At 39.8% G+C, this 7,065-nt stretch overlaps 1 protein-coding gene across 18 annotated transcripts in view; it reads right to left on the bottom strand.

The window, feature by feature from the left end:
* The window catches only part of ZHX3 (zinc fingers and homeoboxes 3), a 177,262-nt gene that overhangs the window by 72,661 nt on the left and 97,536 nt on the right, over nt 1-7,065 (bottom strand). For 8 of the 18 annotated variants that reach the window (XM_077168396.1, XM_077168416.1, XM_077168405.1 and 5 more), the window contains one exon: nt 6,019-6,114. The gene's annotated coding sequence lies outside the window, so the exon portion shown is untranslated. Of the gene's footprint in view, nt 1-6,005; nt 6,115-7,065 lie in introns of all 18 variants that reach the window. The other 10 variants (XM_077168421.1, XM_077168449.1, XM_077168438.1 and 7 more) reach the window with 2 other exon arrangements.

The raw sequence follows: 7,065 nt of genomic DNA, 5'->3' as shown, positions 1-7,065 counted from the left end.
GAGCCATTGATTGTACACCATACATGGAATGTTCGTATGTTAAGAATGTTCATGTTTGTATGCTGTTTTGGTTTGATAATACAAAATATATACTTTTTAAAAAGTGTCATTCACAGAAGGGATGTTGGATAGTTGTAAGACCAAAAAAAAATAACATTTTTAGAAGAGTTATTTAATAAGGTAGAAATAAAAATTTTCTGGCCTGTTTTCCAGGGACATCAATCAAACACTATCATGGTGTGGCCGCCTACAACTCCAGCTCCATATCTGGACCAAGGTTAAAACTGTTCATTGCTGAACTTAAAAACTAGAGGCAATGCAACCGGGTGCCCAGGATTTTCCTATTTCTAGGCAAATGAATTCATCAAGGAAGGGGAAATCTCTATTTTTCCCTAGAATAACAACAACAACAAAGGAGCTAATAATGGTTGAGCACACCACACACACACTGGACACCGTTTATTAGAAGCAGTTTATATGCAGTACCTCATTTAAGCCCCACTACAGTCCTCGGTAGTGGACCCTATTATTGCCTCTAGTTCACAGATAAGGAACTGAGGCACAGAGAGGCTAAGTAACTTGCCCAGGGTCATCCAGCTGGAAGTTGGTGGAGCCAGAATTTGAGCCCAGGCAGCCTGGTTCCAGAATCCATGCTCTCAGGTACTATAGTCTCCCACTGTCAAAAAATGCAAGAAAAATTTTTATCTGGAGGAGAGAGAGACAGGATCTGGGAATGTGAGTTCTGGAGGAAGCTGAATTAAACAAAAGGCTCAAATGACAGAAGAAAATCACTTTCAGAATGGAAAGACCTGACAGAATAAATAAACAGGAGCTCCCAGCATCTAATACAAAATGGGATCCAAGAAGGTCACTAAGACACAGTTTGGAAACATTTGAAAACAATGTATAGAAGGAAAAGAGAGAAAAAAAAAAACTCCAAGTAAACTAAATAAGCAGAAGAGAAATCCAAGGGAAGGGAATCCAGCAGAGTTACTTTTTCTTTTTTTAAGTAACACATAAGAAGTTCAGAGATAAGACAATATATAAGATCTCAAAGAACAAAAGATGTAAACAAACAAGATACATGCCACTCTCCAGAAAACATGGTACCCCCATCATTCCTCTACCACCAAAATGCCTCCAAGAGGTAGTCAACAAACTGCTCTCTGAATTTCTTCACCTCTCTCACACTTCAGCGCAAGCTGATTTAGGTACCCTTAGGAACTGAGGATGCTCAGGGTCACTATCAGTTTTCTAATTGAGAATATCAGTGGCTTGGCTTCCTCCAGATTCTGCCTGACCTCTGCGTGATATCTCCACTGCCTCTTGTAGGGCGTTATCGCTTCCACATTACTTTTTATAAATGTTTTATCTTGTTATTTATTTATTTATTTTTACATGGGCAGTCACCGGGAAACAGACCTGGGTCTCCCGCATGGCAGGTGAGAATTCTGCCACTGAGCCACCGTTGCACCACCCCTCCCACATTACTTTTTTTTTCTGTTCTCCTTTACCTCTTCCTCTAGCATGGATTTGGCATCCAGGCCTGGTTTTCAATCCCACTTATCAGCTTATTTAAAAATACATTTGAGTCTTAGTTTCTAGGCACACAAAGTAGGGTGATAATTTCCATATTCAGGGCTATTGAAAAGAGAAAAGTCAATCATCTGAAAAACCTCCAGCCACCTGTGCTGGACACATAATACAGTCGGTGGTCAGTAGGTTTTGATTTCCTGCACATAAAGACTGGTCTAGCCAAGAGCCCATTCTCAGCCTTTTGATTTTCTGTCTACATGCGCTGTCTTTGGGGATTTTTTATCTATTCTATATGACATCCCCTTACAGCAAGTGAGTTTTCATTTTTCTCTCTAGCCCTCAAATCTCACCTGAGTCTCAGATTCATATATCCAATTGCAACTAAACCTGTTTTCCTAGACATGGCACAGGTTTCTTAAACTCAACAAGTCCCAAACGAAACTCTTCTCTGCTTCTCTCCAAATTAGCTTCTACAGGCACCCCCCATACTCTTCACTTCAATCCTTAAATTGGTCTAATTATTTAGCCACCTATTATCACCTTTGCTAAAACAAACAAAATCCCTCCGAGTCATCCTCTAATTCCTCATCTCCCTCAAATCAGCCACTAGTATTTTTAGATTCTGCCTCAAAATACCTCTCTTCTCTCTCACTACTCCTGCCACCTTGTTCAAGCTTTCATCAAATCTCACCTGAATGCCTGCACAGCCATTTAACTAATTTTTTTCCAATAGTCATTTAACTGTCTATGTGCTTCACAAGTTAGCCAGAGTTTTCCTCCTAAAAAACCCTACTTGGGCATGTTACTCCCTGCTTCAAAACTTTTGTGGTATGGCCATAGGGTACAAACTGAAACATTTGGCCTGGCATGCAAGGTGCTCTAAAATATGTCCCCAACATCCCTCTGTCCAGTCTCCTCTCTAGCTACTGCCTGAGCACAGGAAGGTACCCTCGTGGCATCCTCAGGCTTTTGGCCTTTCAGTTGGTTCATTCCGTATCCTATGAAGTCCTGCTGGTACAGTAACACTCAGCAGAAATGTTTCTCCTCCAGGATGCCTTCATGAACTCACCAAACACCATTCCATCCCTCATTCCCTCCCTCTGTGTCTCCAGTACACCTGACACACCACATCTTCTGCCATTGTGGTCTGCATGTCATGCTGCCTCCTCAACCAAAAAGGGGACCTTGTAGGCAGGGAAAAAACTGCCATTATTGCCCTTCCTCCTGCTCTTATTTCAAAGTCCATTTGGCTTAGACTATGGCCTCAGTGATTGTTAAATGATGGACTGAATCAAGAATAACAAAATAGGTATGAATAGCAGGCTGAAGCTCACACAACATAGAAAGACTGCTCTAAGGGTTCAAAGGGAAAAACCTGGAAGGGAATCTAGTTACCTCTATGCAAAAGCCTCCAAGCCACTGAAGTTAAGGCAAGGAGGCAGGCGATTAAGGCCCGAGCAAGCAGAGGGGCGTCTTGACCTCTGGTCACAACAGAATGATGACAGAGAGATAATTATTCTCCATCCAAGAATTACAGAGTAGGAAACATATACAAGAATTTAATAAAGGCTGAGTGGTACAGGATTACCTGCATAGCTGTATGAGGGTAAGTGTGAAATAAGTTCCCAGATACGCAATTGATGAATCAAATGTAGATGCCTTTAAAAATGAGGGATAAATTTTTATTTTAGCAATGAAAGAAATAGAAAAGGTACAATGTGTAGAATGAGTGAAGCATCATACTCAGGTAAGGAATAGAGTGGGAGAAATGAGGCAAGCTGGAGCTAAGCAAGAAGTATAGCCAGGTAGTAGGTACAGAGACTGACAAAACAGAAAATTATTTGTGATCCTGACTTGGCTTTGCCCTTTCCATTAACTCTCTCCCACTGCAATCACCAGCCACCATATACAGTGTCTCCATTCCACCAGTTCCCTAACCCTACAGGCCATCTGTTGCCCCTCTACCCTGACCACTACATTCCCCTTTCAAGTCGCCTCCCATCTGAATCACTCTAAATCTTTTAGCTTACCCCCCAACCTTCTGTCATCTAAAACTTTCTTAGACATTTCTGTTTAAATAATATTTTATATAAATCTCATCTGCCACTTATATTCCTGAAGTGAATTAACTTCTAGATCAAAGTTATTTCTGATGATTTTTTAAGTGCTCCTGTTTGTCTTTTTTTTAATTGTGCAATATAACACATATACGAAAAAGCAATAAATTTCAAAGCACCTCACTCAAGCTATAAAACATATTTCAGAGTTTGGGTCAGAGTTCCACAACTTAAAATTTTTCTTCTAGCTGCTCCAAGACAATTGAGAGTAAAAGAAATATCAATATACTGATTCAGCAGTTATACTCACTTGTTAAATCATATCTTCTCTGTTGCAACTCCACCTTCTCCTTTGATCTTTCTCCCAATCTTTAGGGGTATTTGGGCTATGCCCATTGTAATTTTTTCATGTTAGAAAAGACTGTTGATAATATGGGATACAGGATGAAACTAACTGATGTTCTGGAGAGATTGGCCTTTCTGGGTTTTAGGACTTGTCTGGCCTAGGAACCCATCTAGAGGTTGTAGGTTTCTGGAAAATAATCATAGTGTATGGAATCTTTGTTGAATCTCAGATAGAGCCCTAGATGTTCTTTAGAGTTGGCAGGGATGGTTTTAGTTGGGGTTTGGCTATTTACCACGGTAAACAGTGGTAGCTAGCTGAAGCTTGTGTAAGGCTAGGCTCCCGAATAGACTCTCAACTCTATTTGAACTCTCTCAACCACTGATACCTTATTTAGTTACAATTCTTTTTCTCCTTTTGGTCAGGAAGGCATTGTCAATCTCATGGTGCCTCCTGTTTTTCAAACTTTTGATATGTACTTTAAGATATTTCCTCCACAAAGTTTTCCTTGATTAACTCCACTGAGTTTCAATCCAATTGCATGATCCCTAAATCTACTTTATCTTCCTAACACAAGCATACTTCATTCATTCAACAGATACTTACTGAGGTCTCCAGCTCAGCACACTGTTCTCTCCAGCACTGTTCTAGATGCTGGAGCTACAGTGGTGGAGGTAAGTTCTTATTCTCATGGAGCTTATGTGCTGGGAAGGTGTGTGGGTTTGGAGGGAGGCAGGGAGACAGCCAATCAACAAATAAATATGTAGTAGTCAGATAGTGATAACTGCTATGGAGAAAATAAAGTAGGAGAGAGAGAAGGTGAATTCCAGGGTGTGGTAAGGTTGAGGTGTCACTTTCAAATGAGGGTGTCATGGGAAGCATCACTGATAAGGTTAACTTTGGAGCAGAAATCTGATGAAGAATGATGGCAGGAGCCATGTGGCTATCTGGGAGGAGAGTATATGAGGCAAAGGAAACATCAAGTACAATGGATCCTAGATAGGAACATTCTGGACTAACTGAAGAACAACAAGGAGACTAGCGTGGCTGAAGCAGAGTCAGTGGGAGGGCAAGTACTAGGTGATGTGTGGACAAGTGTACTTGCAAATAAACTTTTCTTATGCCATTTTTAATTTAGAGGATTGATATACAAGGCCACTAAATAATTATTCTGAACCTTAAGACTCAAAATCAAAATATGGTCAAACTTGAATATATCACATATCTTATGCTACAATTCATTACTGAAACACAGGGAAAGAACCCCACCATAAGACAGGAAGTCACAGAAGTTGTAATTGTGGAAAAGTCCCCCAAGTACTGGGAGGTCCCCAAGTTTGTGAAGAAGAAGTGATATTGATATTGCCAAGGAGATGCCCAAGTCAGGAGACTGTGGCACAAAACTTCCAACATGATACACAATCAATGATTCCATTTCTTTCTAAAAATTTCTATTCAGCGTACTAGAGAAGGGTTCTTAGCTTTATAATGGAAAATAAGGCAAGAGATTCCCTTTATTTATAAGGCTTTATGAGGGCACATTTATTTCACAAAGTAAAGGCTGTATCTGTTTACACTGATTATTTGCTAGTTGCTTTGTCTTCTGTATTCAGAATTTAAAATATTTTCCATTTCAGAGAGTACAGCCACGTATCTCAGATAATCAATATTCAAACTAATTTTCTGGTTTTTTGTGTCGGTAGTTTAACAAAGCAGAAGTATAAATTTTGCAATCAGGCTGGAAGCTGACACTTGGACTAAACGTGCATATCACAGAAATGCCATGCACAAATCCAATTTTATAATACACCACAGTCAACTTAAGATATAATAGGCTCCTATTAAACAATCTAAGAAACCATTTAAGTTGGTATTTAATACTGATTTTTAGGTTAATAAAAAAAAAAGAATCGCTTGATCAGAGAGCTTGGCAATAAAAGCTGAGGGAAGGTAAAAGAATATTTAACAGCAAAATAAAGACTAAATATGATTATAAGACTTTGGCATAATAAGATTATGGTGATTTATATAGCAAGGAACTATTCAAAATTCAGAAGTAAGCTATTTACCAGAGAAACATACTTTTTCCTTACTTCATTGTTTTTTCTGATTCCCCTTTTCACTTTTTGCAGTCCTGGATGCATCTTTAAAGGGTGACTTATTCTTGCTTCGGCAGCCCTATAAAAGAAGCAACACGTCATCACTTCATGAGAAAAGAGATAAAACAGATACTAGGAAGCTGAATGGAACACAATCTCATCAATCTCCTTTCCTCATTCATTTTTGCCACAACTGCACACAAACAGAAGAATGGGGGCAGGGGGCAGAAAGGGGGTAGAATAAAAGGAGATAATCAAAATGCAAACTAGCAACTTAAACCTATTAAAAATGCAAGTAGGGAGCATGGGTGGTTCAGTGGTAGAATGTTTGCTTTTCATGTGGGAGACCTGGGTTTGCTTTCCGGACTGTGCAACCAAAAAAAAAGCAAGTAGCTGGGTGGTACGATGGTGGCTCAGGGGCAGAAATTCTCACCTGCCATGCTGGAGACCCGTGTTTGATTCCCAGTGCCTGCCCATGAGGTAGGGAGGGAATGCAAGTAGAAATGGAACACAAAAATAGAAATAAGGCAAACAATTGTCTCTGATAAAAGATGAGAACAAAATGATTTATTAGTACCTGGAATTTTAACAACTGTTCCCATCAATACATGTCTAGCCCTCTCTTCTGGCCATTTGATATGGCTTGGCGGAAATAATAAAATTAGCTGAAGTCGTGGTCTTACAACCTCAAGGATGCACTCCCTTAAGGATATGCTATTTCTGATTCTCTTTCTACTCAAAGTCCTGGGGTTTTCCTGGTTTGGATTTCAAAGGCACAAAACTGGTTCAGGCTGTGAGTAAATGTCATCTTCATCTTTGTCTCTGACTTTCACCCCTCTGTTGTCCCATTCTGTGCAAGACCCAGGATAGGCACACAGTAACTCTCGTGAATGAATGAGATAGTAATTAGGTTTTTAACAAACCACTAAGGACATTTCATGGGATCTTGAAATTTCTTGGGAAACAGTTGAAAAAGCAGTTTTTAAGTTCTTCATTTCTCTTTCCCCAAGCATTCTCTTTGAAATGCCCA

The sequence above is a fragment of the Tamandua tetradactyla genome, chromosome 1 (assembly GCF_023851605.1).
Source record: "Tamandua tetradactyla isolate mTamTet1 chromosome 1, mTamTet1.pri, whole genome shotgun sequence".
NCBI lineage: Eukaryota > Metazoa > Chordata > Mammalia > Pilosa > Myrmecophagidae > Tamandua > Tamandua tetradactyla.
Note: the sequence above shows the minus strand (reverse complement) of the source record. Positions and strands in the feature narration are given on the sequence as shown.